Below are 20912 nucleotides of genomic sequence, written 5' to 3' on the forward strand. Positions count from 1 at the left end.
AACACTACTCCATTTGCATGCATAGTTCTTCACAGTATTGCTCAAGCATGATGGGACGGACCTTCTTGTCATGGTCTGCATTACGCAGACAGGTGTCAGTATCCTAAATTAAGAGCACACAACTTACTGTGGGAGCATATCTGGCAGTGACTACACATCCCAGCATGCACTGCATTAATACCGCCAAACCCACTGTGGGCACATAACCAGCAGTGACTGCACATCCCAAAAGGTACTGCACTTATATCACAAATCTCGCTGTACAAATATACAGAATTACACATGCACTGCGTTAAGAATACAAAACTCGTGGCACAAATGTACAAAACTACACATCCACTGCCGTAAGAGCACAACACTCATTGTACAACTATACAAAATTTCAGATGCACTGCATTAAGAGGCTACAATTCACTGTGTGCACCCATCTGGCATTGACTACATGTCCCAGCATGCACTGTGTTCATTGTACAACTATACAAAATTACACATGCACCACCATGCACTGCGGTAATAGCACAAAGCGCACTGCTGCCACATAGCTGGCTGTGACTACATTTCCCAGCATGCACTGTGTTACAAGCAGAACATTTACTATAGGCACATATCTGCCAGTGACTACATGTCCTAGCATGTACTATGTAAATTGTACAAATAAACAAACTTACACATGTACTCAGTTATTAGCACAAAACCTGTTTACAAACATACTGCATTTAACATGCACCTTGTTAAGAGCTCAAACCTCACTGTGGGTGCATATCTTTGAGTGACTATATTTCCCAGCACCCACTGTACTAATAGCAGAAAACTCAATCTGCACACATATCTGGCTGTCACTACATGTCCCAGCATGCACTGCATGAATAGCACAAAGGTCACTATACAAACATACAAAATTACACATGCCCTGCGTTAATAGCACAACATTAGGTAGGTGCACTTTCTGTGCATTACTGCACCTCCAGGGGAATTATTGAACCTGAAAAAATCGAAAATTGGAAAAAAGAAGAAAAAAGGAAAATTCCTTAAAATTGTTGGAAAAGCAATGTTTTATTGGGTATTTTCATCGTGCTGCCGTTTTTTTTATTTAGCTTTTTAATACCTGAAGCTGCTTTGCTATTTTGAAAGCATGAGTTTTCCCACTATTGACTGCTTATTTGATTAATTTTTGGCCCTTCCAAGATGGCTGCCATGGTTTTCTTTGTTGTGTAGGCAGGCTGGCTGAACTGCCTCTCCCTGTGCAGCACTCCCATTGGTTGCTGAGTGTTTTCTTCCATCGAATCAGGGACCAGCACTGCCTAGATCTGGTTTCTTTCATCTGCTTTTCACTGAGAGTGAGGTCCTGTTTCCACCCTCCTGGTCATCTGTTGTTTCCTGCACATGTGGAGTTTGTGCCTGGCTGCTGACCTCTCAATTAGGTAGGTGCACTTTCTATGCATTACTGCACCTGAATAATTGAACCTGAAAAATCAAAAATTGGAAAAAAAGAAGAAAAAAGGAAAATTGCTTACAATTGTTGGAAAAACACTGTTTTATTGGGTATTTTTATTGTGCTGCTGGTTTTTGAGCTTTTTAATACCCAAAGCTGCCTTGCTATTTTGAAAGCACAGGTTTTCGCACTATTGCCTGCTTATTTGACTTATTTTTGGCCCTTCCAAGAGGACTGCCATGGTTTTCTTTGTTGTGTATGCATGCTGGCTGAACTGCCTTTCCCTGTGCCGCACTCCCATTGGCTGCTGAGAGTTTTCTTCCATCCAACCAGGGACCGGCAGGCTTTATCCAGCCCTCTCAGCAAGGGCCCACTTCTCAGGCCCCTGTCTGCTCCCTGTCCACTTCTGGAACCCGGGGGACCTCCCTGCTCCTTAACCACAATGATGCTGCCACCTCACTCCTATAAGAACTCCGGACTGCCTTGACATTGTCACCTCCAGAACTATGGGTTAGTTCGCTCCTTTTGGACTCACTCCTACCACCTTTGACTATCACTGTTCTATCTGCTTGTTACTCCCACGTTGTGATCCTGCTGTGCAGTGCTTCTTAAAACCCTTTGCTAACATCTGAATCCCTGATGGGAAAGTCAAATCTTGCTGTTTTTGCCTTTTGCTAGAAAGTCAAATCCTGCTGTTTTTGCCTTTTGCTAGAAAGTCAAATCTCGCTGCACAATGCTAAATTCTCTGTATTTTGCTTGTATATTGTTTCTTCTCTGTAACTTGCCTGCCCAGTAACCTCACCACTCTCTTTTGTCCCACACCTACCTGCCTTAGCCCCCCCCTGTATCTCCATCCTCTCCTCGCTTTCACCCCTATGGCATGGCACTTTCTTTTTCTCCTATCTTTTCCAACTGCTTCTCCATTGACTATGCTTCCCTTCTCACCTAAGCCTGGTAGGAAGAATTTCAAAAAGGATATCTTGGCCTCTAACCCTGTTCTTCCTATCACAGACACCTACTCCAAAACTTCCTCCAGACAGACCCTCACCGACATCCTCTTTGTAGTTCCTTCGCCAGATCTATGGACTCTTCATAAGATCTCTGTGCTCTGTCCTATCTCCTCCTCTCCCATTAATAGTGGCACTCTCTGTGAAGTTCTCATGGCTTCCCTTTGACTCCTCTAAATTCATGATGAATGTCTACCTTAATGGCACTGTCATGGTCCAAGGCCCTCAGGCCAATCTCCTCCTCTTTGATAGGTGCTTCCCTATCCTCATCAATTTTCACTCATCTCCTGCTGTCCCCTCCTCTCACCCCTTGGCTACCTTGCCCTCTCTCTCCTCCTCCTCTGCCCCATACTAGGGCTCTTTCTCCTCCACAGGGCATACCTCTGATCTGTACCCCTCCCAGGAAGGTCTTTAAGGCTGGCAACCTTCTTCAAATTGACACTCTCAACTCTAGATCTGCTGTCAAGCACTCCTCTGACATCTGCCACCTCCTTGAAGAACTAGACCTTGATGTCCTTGGTCTGACTGAGACATGGTTCATGGCAAACTCTGTCACAAGCTTTGACACTCTCCTCCCTGATGACTTCAAGATCCTCTCTGCACCCAGATCCTCCCGGTCCGGTGGGGGGGGGGTAGCCCTGATCTTTCCTGAGTGGATTCCTGCCTCTATCATTCCCCCTCAGACCTACTCCTCTTTTGAATGCCTTGTCTGTAGGCTCGTTCTCTCTCCTACACATTATCTTACTGTGGCTACCATCTATCGGCCTCCTGGTCAAATCACCTAATTTCTCTCTGAGTGGGCGGACCTCTCCTCCTGGCCTCTACCACTCAACTCCTCCTCCTCCTCCTTGGTGAGCTCAACATCCATTTAGACTCTCCTTGTTCCTCATCTGTACTCTTCCGTGACCTCTGCGACTCCCTCTCCCTGTCCACCCTCCCCTCTGCCCCGACTCACCCTGAGGGCACACTCTCGATGTCTTGATCTCCTCTGAACTCCCCCTCTCCTCCCTCTGACTACTCCTCTCTCCTGGAGTGATCATTCCCTCCTCGCCTCTCATCTCCCTCTCTCTCTTCCCCCCAAGCCAAGCCTACCCCAACACTGCCACCTACCTTCTTGGACATCCGGCCCATGAAGCGTGTGTCAGTTGAGGCTTTCGCCACCACCTTCTCTCCCCCCCCTCCACCTCTGGCTGTCTCACATCCTGACACAGCGCTGTCTCTGCTCTGCTCTTCAATTTCTGATACTCTTGATGCTCTTGCCCCTGTCATGAGGATCTGTTTGAAGTCCAAAGCCAAGTGCAATTCCTGGTATGACTCTGACCTCGCTACACTTAAACGTAAGTGTAGGGCGGCTGAGAGGAAATGGAGGGCTTCTTGTTCATCCTCTGACAAACTGGCCTGTAGCCTGCTCCAAAGGCAATACCGACTCTCTGTCCTCACCAAGAAGAGAGTCCAAATTCAAGCTTGTGTCTCTGCGGCATCTAACAACTCGGCCGAACTCTTTAAAATCTGCAAGGAGCTGGCCAACCCTGTTGCAGTCTCTACCTTCCTGTTACCCCCCCAGGTCCTTTGCAATGCCCTTGTCTCTCACTTTATCTCAAAAACCCAGGACATCCTGTCCACCCTCACCACCTCTGCCCCCTCCCCTCTCAGTGTGTACTTGCTGACCACCCTTCAGCCACCACCCACCCTCCTTCTCATCCTTTCCTCTTTTCTCCCCTGATGAGGTCGCTAGACAAGTCCAATCTTTGAAAGCCTCGTTAAAACAGGTTCATCCCTGTTTCTCTAAAACCATCAAAGACCAAATTGACACCCTCGCTCTGGCCCTTGCTGATTTCTGCAATCAGTCCTTTGCCTCAGGATCCTTCCCCTCCCCTCTGAAGCACTTCCTTGTGCATCCTCTTCTGAAGAGACCCACCGCTGATCCTTCTTGTCTGGCTAACTATCGCCCAATTTCCATTACTCCCTTTCTGGGCAAACTCCTGGAAAAGCTAGCCATCTCTCAGCTTAACCTTCATTCCAATTCCGTTGGCCATCTCCATGACCACCAGTCTGGCTTCAGAGCTGCAAGAAGCACAGAAACTGCTCTCCTGAACATCTGCGAAGATCTCCAACCTTGACTCTAACATTCTCTCTGTAATCATCATACTCGATCTCTCTTCTGCCTTCGACACGGTCAACCGTACCATCCTGCTCAACCGTCTCTGTGATAACCTGGTTATCACTGATCAGGCTCTGGCCTGGCTGACCTCTTTCCTCTCTGATCGACCCTTCCAGGTCCAACTTGGGTCCTTCCTATCATCTATCTTCTGCTCTACCTGTGCTAGGCCCCAGGGGTCTCACTTCTCGCCCTGGCTTTTCAACCAATACCTGTCAACTCTCGCCCACTGCATTGCCATTTTCTGTTCAAATTTCCAGTGCTACGCTGATGACACTCAACTCATTTCCAGGCTGCCCCCAGCCACCTCCCCTTCCTCTCTCATTTCTGATTCTCTTAATGCCATTCAAGATGGGTGTGCCGCCAATGATCTTTGAATGCCAGCAAGACATAGAGATCCTCCTAATCGGCACACCTTCACCATCCTTTCCCCCAACTCTCTGACTGGCCTCCCTTGGCCCTCCTCCTAACCCCACCTGCGAGGCTAAGAACCTTGGGGTCATCTTTGACTCTACACTTTCCCTCTCCGCCCACATCTCTGATGTCTCTAAAAAGTCAAACTTCCTACTGAACCTCCTCAGAGGTACTCTGCCTTTCCTCTCCTTCCCCCAGAAGCTCATGTTCTCCCAAGCTCTGGTTCTCTCTAGGTTGGACTATTGTAACAGCCTCTTTCTAAATCTCCCTGCCTCTACTCTCTGCCCTCTTCAACTAATCCAGAACAGGACTGCGAGACTTATCCTTGGCCTCAAGCCCTGGGATCGTATCTCTCCAGCTCTGAAATCTCTCCATTGGCTCCCAGTGGATGCAAGGATTAAATTCAAAACCCTCTGCATTGTCCACAAGGCTTTCTGGGGCCTGGGTCCAAAATACCTTCAGCTATCCCTCGTCAAATACCTCATTTTTCAAGCTCTTGGCTCCTCTACTTCTAACTCCCTCAGGGTCAGTCATTTTTCGAAGAAACGAGCTGGGGGTAGATCTCTGCTTCAGCTAGGGCCTTCCTCTGGAACAGCCTCCCTGCCACTCTAAAACATGAGGAGAACCATCTCCGGTTCCGGAAGCAGCTCAAGACCTTTCTCTTTGCTTCTGCCTTCGCCCTCCCTCTCCCCTGCTGAAATATTCTCTCTTGGCACCGTGCACCTGGCCACCCTCTGTCCTCCGAGCCCAGGTACCTGCTCACCATAGCACCCTCCCGCACTGGCTCCGGGCCACCCCTTGCACTGGGGTCTGTATCTGTACCCATACAACCCCCGACCCCTTTTTCTTCCTGCACTTATCAGACCTACCCTGTCTGCTGCCTTAAACCAAGCACTTGCCACTTCCTTGCTGCACTACCACTGTTTGTTGCCTTTATTATTTATTTATTATTATTTATCTGTTTCTCCTTTGCTCTGCACTTTCCACTTCTCCCCCTTTCCACTTCTCCCCCCTTCCATGCACTTTTCCCCTCCCCCTCTCCCATGCACTTGCACATTCTCAATGTCACTGAGCCTAGTAAGATCGCTGTTTTGTTCTCCCCAGTTCCCCTCCCTTGCCTTGTCGCGCTCTGGAACACTTGTGTACGAGTGCGATAGAAATAAAATATCAATCAAATCAATCAACACTCGCTGTGAGGCATATCTGGCAGTGAATACACGTAGCAGCATGTCTGGTGCACATTTAAATGCCACATTAACAGGTAATCCTGTCTCCCAGAGTGGGAGACAGCCTCAAGGAATTTTGGGAGTGTCCCTAGCTAAACGTGCTCTGTGCCCCCCATGACAAAGGCCTGTCCTGGCTAAACAGCTCCAAGGTAAGATTCCATATAAAACAAAATGGGCAGCTAACATTTCCATTTCACGCGGACGAGAGGAGTAGAACTGTAGATTTCCGACCTCAGCTCTTCATCTCGCAAAGATGTGCCAATTAAATACATTAGTAAATAATTAAATGGGGCTGAAGAGTAATCCACTTATCTATCTGCTTGAGGTTGGTGTCACCGACATGTCTAATTTTGGGGGAAATTCCAAGTCTATCTTCAGGCTGAATGATACCGTCATACTGTAGATTTGCGCTTAGTTGTCTCTTATTAAAATGAAAGTGAAAAGAGGTATCAACTTTATACTCTACTGAAAACTGAATGTAGAGAAAGAGCTATGACCAATACCCTATTGGATGTGTAAAATAAGGGTGGAGACCCTCTTTTCTGTATGGGGGCCTGACTCCAGAGGGTAAAACAAGATTTTTGAAAGAGAGAAAGAGGAGTCAAAGGCTACCCTTGTCATTGACGCACAGGTGGTGGTCAACTATTTTGCAGTAGGGCTAGTTCATCGTGTGTACTATCTTATGGACTCATATCACCAACAGAATAGGAGTGTTTGCAAAATCAAAAACAAGAATTTAATTTTATGCATGGAACAAGGTTTAAAAGGGCAACAAATGCCTTTTCAAGTACGAAACATATGCATAAAACATAAATACAACATTAGATTTGCATGTAAGTGAGTTAGTAAATAGTACGTGACTATTAGTTCAAGTATTGTTGGAATGCTAACAATACACAGACATTGTCTGTAATCTTTTTATAAGTCCATAAGCTAGTATACATGTTGAACTAGCCCCACTGCAAAATAGTTGACCACCACCTGTGCGTCAATGACAAGGGTAGCCTTTGACTCCTCTTTCTCTCTTTCAATACCCTATTGTACACTGTGTGCACTACAGTACTGTATCCTTGCCAAGCAAAACACATGCATGTCCTGCCATGGGACAAAAGGGTACTGTGTGTCCTTGTTGCGGTACAGCTCAGCAAAGCATGATTTATTGCCCGTGTCCCCCTTTTGGATGCAGAATGTGTAGCGTATACCTGTCACTTCAGGCACCAAACCGTTGAGTGAAGCGTTGCACGTGTTCTCGCCAGAGGCCCATCAGTGATAAGAAAAAAAGAAAGAAATCAGCGAGAAGCCGATACAAGGGGTGCAGTCGGGGCCGGCCTTAGTGGCAGCAATGCCCTGGGCTGGTAAAAACATAATTGGTGGACTCCAAGATGGCGGCCGAGCCGGGCAGACGTGCGTGAGTGCTGCTCCGTCTCCCAGCTCGGGCCGCGACAATTAAGAACTGCAGAAGAAGCTCTTCCGTCCCTAAAACCGCGTCTCCCCTGATGGAAAATAGCAGAGGGCAATAAAATAAAGCAAGGAAGACCCATCCCGAGAACACAGACAGAAGGAGGGTCGGCCCGCCGACGGAGCACAGAGCGGCCGCATAACACGCAGCCTCACCAGGACCACCGGCGGAGTGGAGCGTGAGAGGAGACGGATCGGAAGACAGAGGGCCGAATATAATTAAAGTGAGGCCGGGCGCAGGGCAACAGCAGCAAGCCCTCCGATGACAGGATCAGGAGAGGAGACCCACCGCACAGACAGAAGAGCCGGAGCCCGTGCACAGGAACCAGGCAAGACTCCGGCGCTGACCCAAACCCATCTGGTGGATCTGAAAACAAGGCACCAGGGGACAGAGCCCCCGCCGGGAAAGCCAGCTACGCCACGTCTGGGCATGCGGAGAAGGTGGGTCGCCCACTCTCCCGACAGTGGAGATATTCGAATGCTCGGGAGAGGAGGAGCGCAACGACAGAAACAGACCCCCCCAGGAGTGCCCCGATTGACGGCAAATTGGATAGCATGGACCGGGTGAAGCGGATCAGGCCCCGTCACACACATACCCAAGACCAGGGAGTGAGGTATCGGCCAACATTGGAGGCGCCACCCAAGAGGGGAAGGGAACAAAGTCAACTCATACGGTAAGGAGGATTGACCAGATAAACTAAGGGCAACAGCCCATCCATACCCTAAACCTTCCCCCTCTGCATACGAACTCAAGGGAACCCCGGGGGCAACAGAAAAGGAGGCAACCGGGAGACATCAAAGAAGGTCCCCCCACAAATAGGACCTAACAATACTATACGGGGTACAGTACAGGACGCATTTGCTTAGTGGAGGTCCCCCGAGACCCCAGACACATCAGCGCATGCTAACTCCAGGTCCTACATAAGGCTACAACGGAGGAGGAGAGGGCATACACCATGGATAAAGGAGGAACAAGGGGTACTGCATCCGGAAAGAAAATAGACAAGTGCGACCGCCCCCCACTGCACCCCCAATTTGACGACCTGGGAACCAAACGAAAGCACAGAACCATAAGAACAATATTGCCAGAGGCAAGACCAAACTACCCACTCGGATCCCCATCGGCCAGCACCGCGACACCAGCGAAAAACCAGAAAGGGAAAAGGCAAAGAAGTTTAGGGTGCATACATGTCAAAATCCAGGAACCGCCAAACGCAATTGGCAACACAGGCCTTCACCACCAAGGCGAAACAGGACCAGAATCTGGTACACCTCTGGGGGGCAGACACAGGGGCGGCACCGAAGACCAACACACAAAAGGGCAGGGAAAAGAAAATACAAGAACAGACCGAAGGGGCCGAAATGGCCACCAAAGGCGATATGAAGACCTGGTTCAAAGAGTTTCAGGAACAATTTATGTCCTCCATGCACGCACAATTCGATACCATGATAGGAGAAATGAAACAGGTGATTCAAGAACTGAAGACGGACATAGGAAACCTGGAAGAGCGAACGGACACATTAGAGAGAATGGTTCAGAATCTCGATGAGGAAACATTACAGTATGCAGAAGCTCAGGAACGTCTGGCCATACTGTCCCTGGACTAAGAGACTCAATGTGAAGACTTAGAAAATCGGTCCCGAAGGTCTAACATAAGAATAAAAAACATGGCAGAGTTAGTGGAAGATAAGGACTTTCGGACGGCAGTACAGCAAGTCTTCCAAGATATTTCTGACCCACGGAACAGGAGAAGAGATCCAGATATATAGAATTCACAGGGTAGGCCCACATAGATTGGAAGAACCGGGGGCCCGCCCAAGAGACGTCCTGGTAGCAATGACGCAATACACACAGAAGGAACAAATTCTTTGGAAAGCCAGACTTATAGACCATATAAGGATGAACGGTGAAGAAATTCTCCTCTTTCAAGACCTGGCACAATCCACACTCCGGAAACGTCAGGATATGACACCAGTCACAAAGATGCTGACGGAAAAACAGATACGATACAAATGGACCTTCCCGTTTGGTCTCCTATTTACCTGGGAAGGGAAACAGCACAGAATCACCACCTGCGAGGAAGGCCTCCGGATAATGAACATGCAAGACCAGGAGAAGGAACTAACTGAGAGCAGAGAAGCCACCCGCGGTCGGTGAGTCCCACAGGGATGGCAGACAGAGAATAAAAGATCCAGACGCCCGACATGGAATCCGGAAGCCAGCTAACATCACCCCACCATGCTGGGAGGAAAGTCTCGATAAACATCAGCGATAGAGACACAATTCATTGAAAGATCCAAAAAAGGACCAAAGACCGCAACATAGATGCGGCTGGGCTGGGGGACAACCTTGGGACCCATAAAGACCTACCAGTGGGGTTTAGGACTCCCCAAGACAGAGTTATGCCTGAGATTATTGAGGGCATGGTGCGAGGGACTCACGCCCAAGCGATCATAGGGCCCAGTGCCCTCCTCAGGGAAGTTTTTTGGTGGGGGAGGAGTAGGGGGGAAGTTATGGGACTGTTACAAGGGGGAGAAGTGAAAACCACTGGGACGCACTGCTAACGCTGTAAGCCAACCCGAAAGATTTTCGAAAGACATGATTCATACAAAACAGGATGGGGCTGAAAATCTTAACATATAATATCAGAGGACTGAATTCCCCAGTCAAAAGGAAAAAAGATGGAACACTTTCTGCATATGGAGAAGTCTGATATAATTATACTTCAGGAGACACATATAAAGAAAAAGGAAAAAGGGAAGTTCCACCTAAAAGGTTATAACCAGATCCTCCAAGCGAACTTTGGGGAGAAGAAAAAAGGGGTCTTGATTGCATTCGCCACTTCTCTCAATGTGCTAATTCGAGAAACGTTATCAGACAAACAAGGAAGGTTCCTATTTGTGAAAATACAGATTGAGAATTGCCCACTGACAGTCGTGACAATCTATGTCCCAAATATGGGCCAGGACGGATTCATAAGGGACACCTTGAACAAATTAGAAAACTTTGCAGAAGAAGAAGTGATACTAGCCAGAGATTTCAACCTGGCTTGGAACCCCAGAGAGGACCACTCAAATCCCAAGCTCTCACATCAGGGGAACCCGACACAGTCGCTAAAGAAATCCATGGAAAAGATGGCTCTAGAAGATGTATGGCGGAGAATCAGGGGCTCGACCCCGGGATTCACATATCACTCACCGGTTCATGGCACAAGCTCTAGAATCGATTACATTTGGGCCTCGGTGAGCCTGCTATGGGAGATTCAGAATGCGGAGATAGGCTCCATGTCACTATCAGACCATGCACCCCTGTGGATATCACTCCCCACACTCCGTAAACATTCAGGTCTATGGCGATGGACATTACCAAGGGAAATCATACAAGATCCCGTCATGCGAGAGACAATCAGAGAACATATAGCAGAATACTTTGAACGAAATAATACGCCAGAAGTGACAACAACCACAATATGGGAAGCCTTCAAGGCCGTAATGCGTGGGCATATGATTGCGCTGAAAGCGCAGAAAGACAGGCAATCCCGAAAATGGGAAAATGAGCTAGAAAGTAACTTAGCGAAGATTAGAGAGGAAATGTCAAACAACCACACCCTAAAATTGAAGAGAGCCTACCGACACGTACAGGGCCAGTTGGAATCTATCCAGACCAAAAGAGCAGAGAATCATCTGATACATCTGAAACACTGGTACGCAATGAAAGCAAATAAAGCGGACAAACTCCTGGCAAGACAAATAAAAGGAAAACAATAAAACCAGACTGTGAAGACGCAAGTACGATCAGACTAGAACACTGCCGAAGGACATAAAAGATGTCTTTAGAGACTACTACCAAAGACTGTCCACATCGGACAAACCAAGAGAAGAGGAACAGACATCCTATCTAAGAGATATAACTCTCCCAACCATAACACCAGAGGAGAAACTACAACTCGACGGACCAATCACAATAGAGGAGGTAACAAGAGCAATCAGTGAACTACCAAAAAACAAAGCCCCGGGGCCGGACGGTTACACGGCCAGTTTTTATAAAACCTATGCGGGATCCATTACTCCTATCCTAGCAGACCTCTTTAATACCTTTAAGGACACATCCAATATCACACACTCTATGAATGAAACAAAAGTGCTGGTCTTCCACAAGAAAGGGAAGGACCCGGAGTGCCTGAGCTCATATCGCCCCATAGCTTTAAAAAACTTAGATACCAAACTATATACTAAGATACTAGCTAACAGACTCACACCGCTGCTCCCGCAGCTGATACATCAGGATCAATCAGGATTCATCTCCAACAGAACAACAGACGATAAAATCAGGCAAATCACCCATCTGATCAAGAAGGTGGGAATCACTAACATCCCGGGACTCTTATTGGCGATAGACCAGGAAAAAGCATTCAACCGGGTGGAGTGGTCCATGCTGTTCTGCATTCTGGAATAAATGGGCATGGGAGAAACACATATCAAAATGATACGCGCCAACTACAACTCACCCTCAGCCCGGATAGTGGTGAACAGAGAACTCTAAGACATGATCAGAATTGAAAGAGGTACAAAGCAGGGGTGCCCCCTCTCCCCGCTCCTGTACGCAATCTTCCTGGAGCCACTGTTGGTGCAAATTAGAGAAACATCCAACATTAAAGGCATAGCCATGGGAGGGATATCCCATAAAACATTGGCATATGCGGACGACATGTTGACGGCCCTGGCGTACCCGGTAATATTACTGCCACTTCTCATACAAGAAATTGAAGAATACGGAGCCATCTCTGGACTGAAGATCAATAGGCAAAAATCAGTGGTAATGGTCGTGGCCGGAGACAAACAAGAAATCCATAGGTGGGCAGGGGAGCTTCACCCTGGCCAGTACGATCAAAGGCCTCTACGCAGGGAACTACCCGAATCTCGTAGAACAGGTGAGAAAAGACTTGGAAAGTTGGAACACACTCTCAAATACATGGTGGGGCAGAATAACGGTCATCAAAATGACAATCTTGCCCAGACTTCTATACTTCTTCCAGGCGCTTCCCATCTGAATCCCATTCTCTTTCTTCAAAACACTCACCAAAATGGTGTCCAAATACATCAGGCAGAACAGAACTCTGAGGCTCTCTAGCCTATCACTTACAGCGCAAAAGACAATGGGTGGCATGGCACTCCCACACTTTCGAAAATATTATGAGGCAGCCCAGCTGTGGTCCTGAAGGAATGGATTCCAAACACATCCGAGAAGCTATGGGAAGCTCAGGAAAGGAAAGTGGCGACGATAAGCCTCCGGCAATTACTGTGGATAGGCACGGAACATAGACACCCAAATGTTCGCATAAGCGAGATCATGAGCACAACATTGGAGATCTGGAACAGAGCAACCAAGAAAGGAACACTAACAAAATATCATGCCGATACTTGAGAACCTAGATTTCCGACTGGGCACAGAGAGTGGAGCATTCCAAAAATGGGTAGAAGCGGACTGCACAAAGGTGGAGGACATGTTCGAGGACCAACAGATCAGAACATTCGCAGAATGCTGGGAGCTCTTCGGCCTCACGGAAAAAGACAGATTCAAATACGAACAACTTCATCAGTGGCTTTCCACCCCGAGAATAACACAGGCGGCAACTAGACCCCTGCCCAGACAGTAGAGACAAAATGGCAATATATGAAGAGATGGGAAACAACACTAGGAAGAGAAATCACAAGAGAACAGTGGACTTACGTCTGACAAATAATCCCCAAATGGACACGGGCGATCCAGACAAGAGAAGCATGGACAAAGATAATGATCCAATGGCATTATACACCGGAAAGGTTACATAGAATGTACAACACTACACAAAATAAGTGCTAGATGGGCTCTGATGCAGAGGGAAACTGATATGGTGGGACTGCCCGAAACTGCAAGGCTTCTGGACGGAGGTAAAGTCCCAAATGCAGGAAATGTCTGAGGGCGCAGAGGACTTAGGAGAAGAGGTATGGATGTGCGGCAAGTGGGAACCCCGGGATAGGACGATGACAAAAACTCAAAAGAGGAACTTTAGACTCCTTACAGCCGCCTGGCTAGCAATAGCCCAAAAATGGAACCAGAGGTTGACACCATCCAATCTGGAATGGCTTCAGAGAGTGTTTTCATATTTAGCGATGGAGCGCATCACATACAACATACAGGGGGCTTGCCAAAACTTTAAGTCAGACTGGGTTTGGCGACAGAATATCTACAAAGCGATTATATGCAACAGTGGTGCCCACACAGAATACGTATATTGGACATGTTTACATGACTTGATAATGACTCTAAGGGTACCCCTTTGAGATTTCAAGAACTCAGCAGTCTGGTGGAGTGGGGGGAGAGAGGGAGGGAAGGGATGAGGAACGATGTTAAGGGTCCCACTGTTGATGTTTGTTAAAATGCAATAAAAAAATTAAAAAAAATATAAAAATTGGTGCTCCCCCTGACCCTCACTGCGTGCCCCTGGTGAACACGGGGAGGGATGAGCAGGAGGGCAGGAGCACCATCTTTTTTTTCTTTTTAACTCCCCGCTGCGGCGCCTGGCAGGGAGTTAATCACTGGAATAGGACGTTCATGCTAATGTATGAGCGCCCTATTCCAATGAAAACCGCCTCGTTCCCGCGTCAGAGCGGGGAGGTAATTAATTATCTGAATAGGGCGCCTCCTGCACCTTCTCCCAATACGCCAGCTTGGGGGAGCCCTTGAAAGACTCCCCCGAGCTGGCTTTGCAGGGGCCTAATGGCGCCACACACTACATATCAGATAAAGTCAATAAAATTATGGAAACTATTACAAAGTTATATTTAAACACTTCAGGTCATTTCACAATTCACACGTGTTAAAGCATGCATAATGAATACCTCCACACGTTCATGCAAAACATGCAAAACAAAACAAATGTGATGTAGCGTGGTCCTGTGTAGCGCACTTCTGCCACTTTAGCAGCTTTGCTAAATGTCCCTGCAAGAAAAAAGGGGGAGAGGAGTAGTTAGAGGGAAAGGCAGATGGCAGTCCTGTAGTGCTGATGCATACAGACCAGAGGTGCCCAAATGCATTGTCAGTGAATATCTGTGTGGTCCTTGAAAATGACCTTGTGTGTGTGTTTCGTCCAGGCGGGAGAGCCTGAGATTGATCAGTTGGTCAGCACTGTGACCACCTAGTTACCTTCTGATATTGGGGTGTGACGGGATGGTGTGTTGCCACACTTTGTGTGGTGTGTATGTTTCGAGGCACCTTGCTGCCACATGTGGGTATCGATTGTGTGATTGAGTAGTGTAAGGTGGAGAGAGGAGTTTATATTTCTGGGTTAGTTGAGAATGGAAGTAGTTAGGTGAGACTCTTAGGTGAGACTCTTGGGTACAGGGTAGGTCACCCATTGCTGTTTGATTATTAGGTTATACCTGGTTGTAGCCTCTGTTGGCAAGGGTTAGATAAGGGGCATAATCCCAGGCTGACTCCCTGTGAACTGACCTGCTGGTGGCAGCATCAGTTCAATTCAATTTAAAGGTTGTGCGGAGACCAACCCGATTGAGTCCGGTCTCCAAAGGTCCTGCATGGATTGTTTGAGTGCTGGTTAGTGGTATGTACATGTAAGCTAGGCAGAAGAAGTTCTATTTGAGCAATGGTACCGTTTGTGGTGCTTGTTGTTTGAGGTTTTACCCTTGATTTTGTGTTAATGTTAGTCTAAATGGCTGGTCCAGTGTTTGATTACTCAGTTGTAGACCTTGTTGGCGAAGGGTCTTGCTGTTCTGAATTAGCTACTGGGTTGTGGGGAGTTCGGGCAGATGATTCTGCCCCCCCCCCCATACTATTAGGCTGACACATTGTCTGTTGGTCAATTACATAGTGGAACAGTATTCATTCGATTTCGTTTGAGATTGTGGAGAGCTTGACCGAAATGAGTTGGGCCTCCCATAGTCATTTACTGTCAGGTTGTGTGTGGGTTTGCGGCATGGTTGTGTAATTAGGCTATTGTTGATGTTAACATGAGTAGGCGCCATTTGGTTGAGGTTGAATAATCAGGTTTTCAGCTGTTTTGTTATTATCACGTGTTCTTTTTCAATACAGATGGCTCTTTGGCATATAATTCCAGAGTTTGGTTTAGAGGAATGAAAAGAAAGTTTCCGGTAGAGGTTAAGCACAGTTTACAAAAGCTGCGTTATTGCATCAAAGCAGTCTTGATGGATAAAATTCCATGCAGTGGATTTTGAGCCCCTGTGATGGAAGGAGCAGTGGCATATGCATAGTTCATGCAGATGTGCATGTGAGTGAGGCATGCACTACAAGCCAGTGCATTTAATGTGAGTCATTTGTAAGGCTGTGGATCATTTGGGGAGCATTTGCATAGTTGAAGCATGTGAAGCCCAATTTATCAGTAAATGATAGAAGTAGCAGATTCTTGCAGATGTTGAAAAGCAGGGGCAAGAGACTGGATCCTTTAGGTACTCCATATATCAGATTGTTGGCGGGTGTCCTGAAAGGGCCCCATGTGTGTTTGAATCCTCTTGGCTAGAAATGAAGGGATCCAACATAATGTGTTTCCTGTTAATCCAATGTCTTCTCATTTCTTTTTTCAGGATCAAGTGACTGATAGTGCCAATAGGATGAGGGCGCTAGATTGATTAGTGGCCACATTATTTGTTACAAACTGACATATTGAGTATGGATTCTGTTCCTATCCTGGATAGCAACTCACAAAATATATATTTCCACATGACACTTTAGACCACATTATTTTCCCAATCGACTTCATGTCTCAAATGTGTAGCTAGTTAGTTAAAATATAATAATTTGCTTCCAATTGGCAATAATGGCTACAATCACTTACAGATTTCTACTTCCACTACAGATCAACCAGAGAGGCATACCTTCAGTGGGAATTAATGTCTGTGCTCCTCCCCATCAGTAGACTATGCATAACTGTGGCCTGAGAGTCTGCTGCCAGAGGCTGAATAGAAAAAGCAAAGCAAATAATAATGGCATCAGAGAGCATGTCAGATTACTACGCTCTTGAACTTATGGTTCTTTAGTAACGTGCATGCAATGGATGGGTTCACAGAATAACTCTGAGTCCAAATAATCGAACCAACTCAGGAAGATGGCAAAGGTTGCTGTTTTATGAACAATTATCTTAAACAGGTAGGTTACAACTGACATCAGTGGACGTTTGCTAAGCTCTCGTCAATTTTCTCATTAAACATTGACTTGATACTAAAAAGTCTATGTAGCAAATAAGAAAAACCTATACGCGATTATAATTGGTTCCAGGGGAACATCCAAGTATACATTTAATAAGGACTAGGATTGTGCTTGGCTGCCCTTCTGGCAGGTGTACAATTTATGCCTACCTCTAAAACATGTCATCTCCAACACTATTAAGTACACGGTTTATCATTGGTTCTCAAACTATAACGCCCTCGTTATATGGCCCCCTACAATTGGTTGGCATGCTCGTGCCATGTCTGGAACATTTGGTTCACTTAGCAGCACGTAAGCTCAAACCCAGGCGCAAGGTGGTGGACTTGACTTTACCTCCCCACCCAATTAGCCCAACATCTCTTATCACCCATGCCTTCTGCCATGAAGATTGTCTTTGAACTTGGCCATGCACAATATCCTTGTCTGTGAGAATATATGGGAGTACAGGCTCTCACTATCGTTGTTCTAGGACTCGAAGCTCAACTCAACTATTTGCATCCTTGGTTCACGTGACAGGAGACCATGTTTTGGTCTATTTGGCAGCATTTAAATGTCTTAAATAAATAAAACTTGGCACTCTTGGTGTTATTTCTTTGCCCCTTAATAAGGGATGATTCATCGTTCTCACATTCACTGCTTTCAAGAATAGATAACTGACCTTGGCTGCTTCTGTTTTGATGCCAGGCCAGACAGCCTAGCCAGGCATTTCCATGATTCCAGCTTATTCTTGCTGTGACACAATTCCTAGTCTTTCCTCTCCATGGGTTCTGGCGTACTAAAATTCATGACACTGATGTCCAACTTCTATACAATGGCGGCTTCTCCTGCAGTCTATTCACTACATATAGCCAGCTTCTATGATGACTTGGTCTACTTGCGTTTCAGCTTATGTACAATTATTGAACGGTTGATTCTCTCTAGCACTTCGCACACGTGCAATCTTCTTCTCGCACATGAAAGTTTACTTGTTTTTTAACTTCGTCATCAGATTCTGTAAGGTCTATACATTCTCTTCAGCCAGTATGCTCAGGGCGTCACGCTTGTCTCTTGTGACGTCACTAGCTTCTCTCTTTTACTCATTTTCATATTCCTTCAGGGAGTTCCTCCCTCAGATTGTCATCTCTTCGGGGATACATGCGATAGGGTTTCCTCAGTGGATACCCTTTTTCAAAGATTTGCTGCGGTATTGGCACAACTGCTGGTATCAGACATGGCACAGTCTCAGACTTCCAACATATAGGAGGTAGTAGGGTGGGATTTCCTGTAGAGATGTGCAGCTGCTCCTCTACATTCCCCACTCTGGACGAGTCCTCGACCACCTCTTCAATGGTTTCCACAACTTGATATGTTCTCTTGAAGAAGTGCTTCTTCGGGGTCCAGATCTTCATCACCAGTCCTTCTTCCCATCCCTTCTTGGATTTCACTCATCCATAGACTGAGACTTGAGTTTGCTCCCAACATCCAGGTGAGCCAGCTATTTCTGTCACATTGGGACAATTTATTTTCTTCATCTCCTCAATGACCATCTCATCCTGTTCTGTTGCAGAATACACAAGCATCTTGCTTTTCCATCCAGTTTCCTTTTCCATCTGTGTGGTCTTGATATAGTCATCTTGGTATGGAAATGACCATTTCGATCTCCATCATAAAGTGGCCCAAATTCCTTGAAATAGTCCTCTGGTCATACCTGCCGCAAGATGGCTAAGAAACCTAGCATTGTGTACTGGAACTTCTCTGGTGATGAAAGTTCGTACTGTATTCATGGCATAGGGTATGAGAGAGAGCAGACGTAGCAACTCTCCATAGATGTTCTTTCTCCCACTTTTCTCACGTGCTGATACCACATGTTATTGCACAAGTGTGTCGCATTATCTAGATAGGTATTTATACCCTCACTATCTTCCTATGCATCTCTCTTGTGTCTCTCAAAGGTTGTGTAATGATCATGGAGCAAATCAAAAGTAGATCTCATAGTGGGGAGAACCATACAGACCTCTCCTTCAGTGGAAGTACTAACATTATAGAGAGTGTGAAAGATGAGGAACAGAGAGGCAAGGATAATAATCCTGCAAGCATATATTATGCATAAGAACATAGGCATCCATTTCTCGCGCCATCCTACTACTCGTTACACTTGTTCTTCTCCTAGAACCGTGCCATTTTCCTCTTTAATAATTTTTTAATACAATCATCAAAATTCTTTTATACTTGGAACTGCAAAATCTGCTTGATGATGGCAATAAGGAGCCTCCTTACCACTGGTCCATTTTTAAGAGCCTGTAAGAAAGTGCAAACATCAATGTTTCTTCTCATAAGAGCAGGGTACGCTTGAAGTATAAACACAGAGACAGCAAGCAAAAGTCAATGAACGTCACTTTCAGTAAGCACGATATGATTAACTGTTTAAAACAGATATTTTTCATGAAATGAATCTAGATACTGATCTCGTTTCTGATTTCAAATCAAGAACTGACATTTAGGAATAACTCTGAAGCTTCAATGCGTATTTCTAAAAGTTCATTTTCAGCCTACTGAAATTCTCTGCAAGTCATTTCACTCTCTTCTAAAATATCTATAAGGAGTGTCCACTTGAATTTCAGTCCAACATAAACCTGTATTAACCGCTGGTTGCTTTGTCATCCTTCTTTGTCATCGATCGAGTCTGCACATGCTTAAATGGTTCTTGTTGTCTTGCTTCTGGATCAGCAATGGTGGGAGGGCGGGTGTCACCTTTATAGGCCTTTACATCACCCAGGTGAAGCCAAGCTCGTCTCCCTTGGACCTTCACAGCTGAAGGGGTTATATTCTCAATAAAAAAGGGACCATAAAAACGCGACTCATGCCACTTTCTAGTAAAATGCTTGATTAGGACTAGGTCTCCAACATATAACTTAGGCGCTGATGGTAATTTAATTAAGTTGGTTGTTGAATTGTCTTCTTCTGTGTTCTGAGACCAACCCCCTTGCGCTTGACCTGATCTGAAATTAAAGAAATGCTAGAGGTTATTATCTAACGTTTTAGCTACACTCTGGGCATCACTTCTACTCCTAGATAGAGGTGTAACGGGTGTTCCCATATGCTGCCCTGTCACTAGTTCATGAGGGGTGAGGTGACAGTCTGATCATGGCTGATTCCGAAGGGCATATGAGGCTAGAGGTAGGCAATATCGCCATCCCTTCTTCAAAGTAAATTTAATTTTGACAATCCTTTCTTTAAGGAGGCCATTGAGTTTCTCCCATATTCCGTTCACTTGCAGGTGATAAGCAGAAGAAAACATGTGTTTTATACTCAATAGAAACCCTATTTGTTCAAATAACTAATTAAAAAAAATGTGGTCCATTGTCCGATCTCAGCATTTCACACACACCCCATGCAAGTGGCATCAGGGTGTGTACACGTACCTGCCTCGATCCATCTAGAGGAGGGACATGCCACCACTAATAGATACTGTAGAGGAGGAGCCACAAGCCTCTACCAGACCCACCCCTAACCTGCCTATATGTTGGGAGCCAGAGATAGCAACATGGACGACACATGTAATGATGCCAACAACACCAGCAGCCTTTGAAGCAAAATACCCATTGAGGAAGCCATTCTTTATATATCCACAGAGAGCTGATAGTTTCTTAGGGAAGATCCCAGAAGAACGCGAGAAAATGAATGAAAGAGCAGACTGGTGACGTCACAACACGTAAACATGACACACTGAGAAAAGGTAATAGTGGAGACTGTAAAGAAAACATATGAAACCTGATGATGAAGTAAAGAATCGAGTAACCTGTTACATACAAAATAAAGATTACACGTGTGAAGAGCACGGAAGAAAATGCAAGCTGTTTAACAATTGTACAGAGCCAGTAACGCAAGTAGACTAAGTGATCATAGAAGGTAGCTATACGTAGTATATACATTGCAGGCGGTGCCACCAAGGTATATGAACGCATCAGAAATCTGGATGTTCCACATTGTGTTTTAGCAACCTGGGATTCCATGGACA

At 46.2% G+C, this 20912-nt stretch overlaps 1 long non-coding RNA gene across 1 annotated transcript in view; it reads right to left on the reverse strand.

Moving 5' to 3' along the window:
• Positions 1-1068: 1068 nt before the first annotated feature.
• LOC138581253 (uncharacterized) overlaps positions 1069-20912 on the reverse strand; it is a 73371-nt gene continuing 53527 nt past the window's right edge. The window contains exons 2-3 of the long non-coding RNA XR_011304485.1: positions 16585-16664; positions 1069-1464 (exon numbers count right to left, since the gene is read on the reverse strand). This is a non-coding gene — a long non-coding RNA (uncharacterized lncRNA). The remainder of the gene's footprint in view (positions 1465-16584; positions 16665-20912) is intronic.

Source organism: Ambystoma mexicanum, chromosome 1p (assembly GCF_040938575.1).
Source record: "Ambystoma mexicanum isolate Mex_15411 chromosome 1p, UKY_AmexF1_1, whole genome shotgun sequence".
Classification (NCBI taxonomy): domain Eukaryota; kingdom Metazoa; phylum Chordata; class Amphibia; order Caudata; family Ambystomatidae; genus Ambystoma; species Ambystoma mexicanum.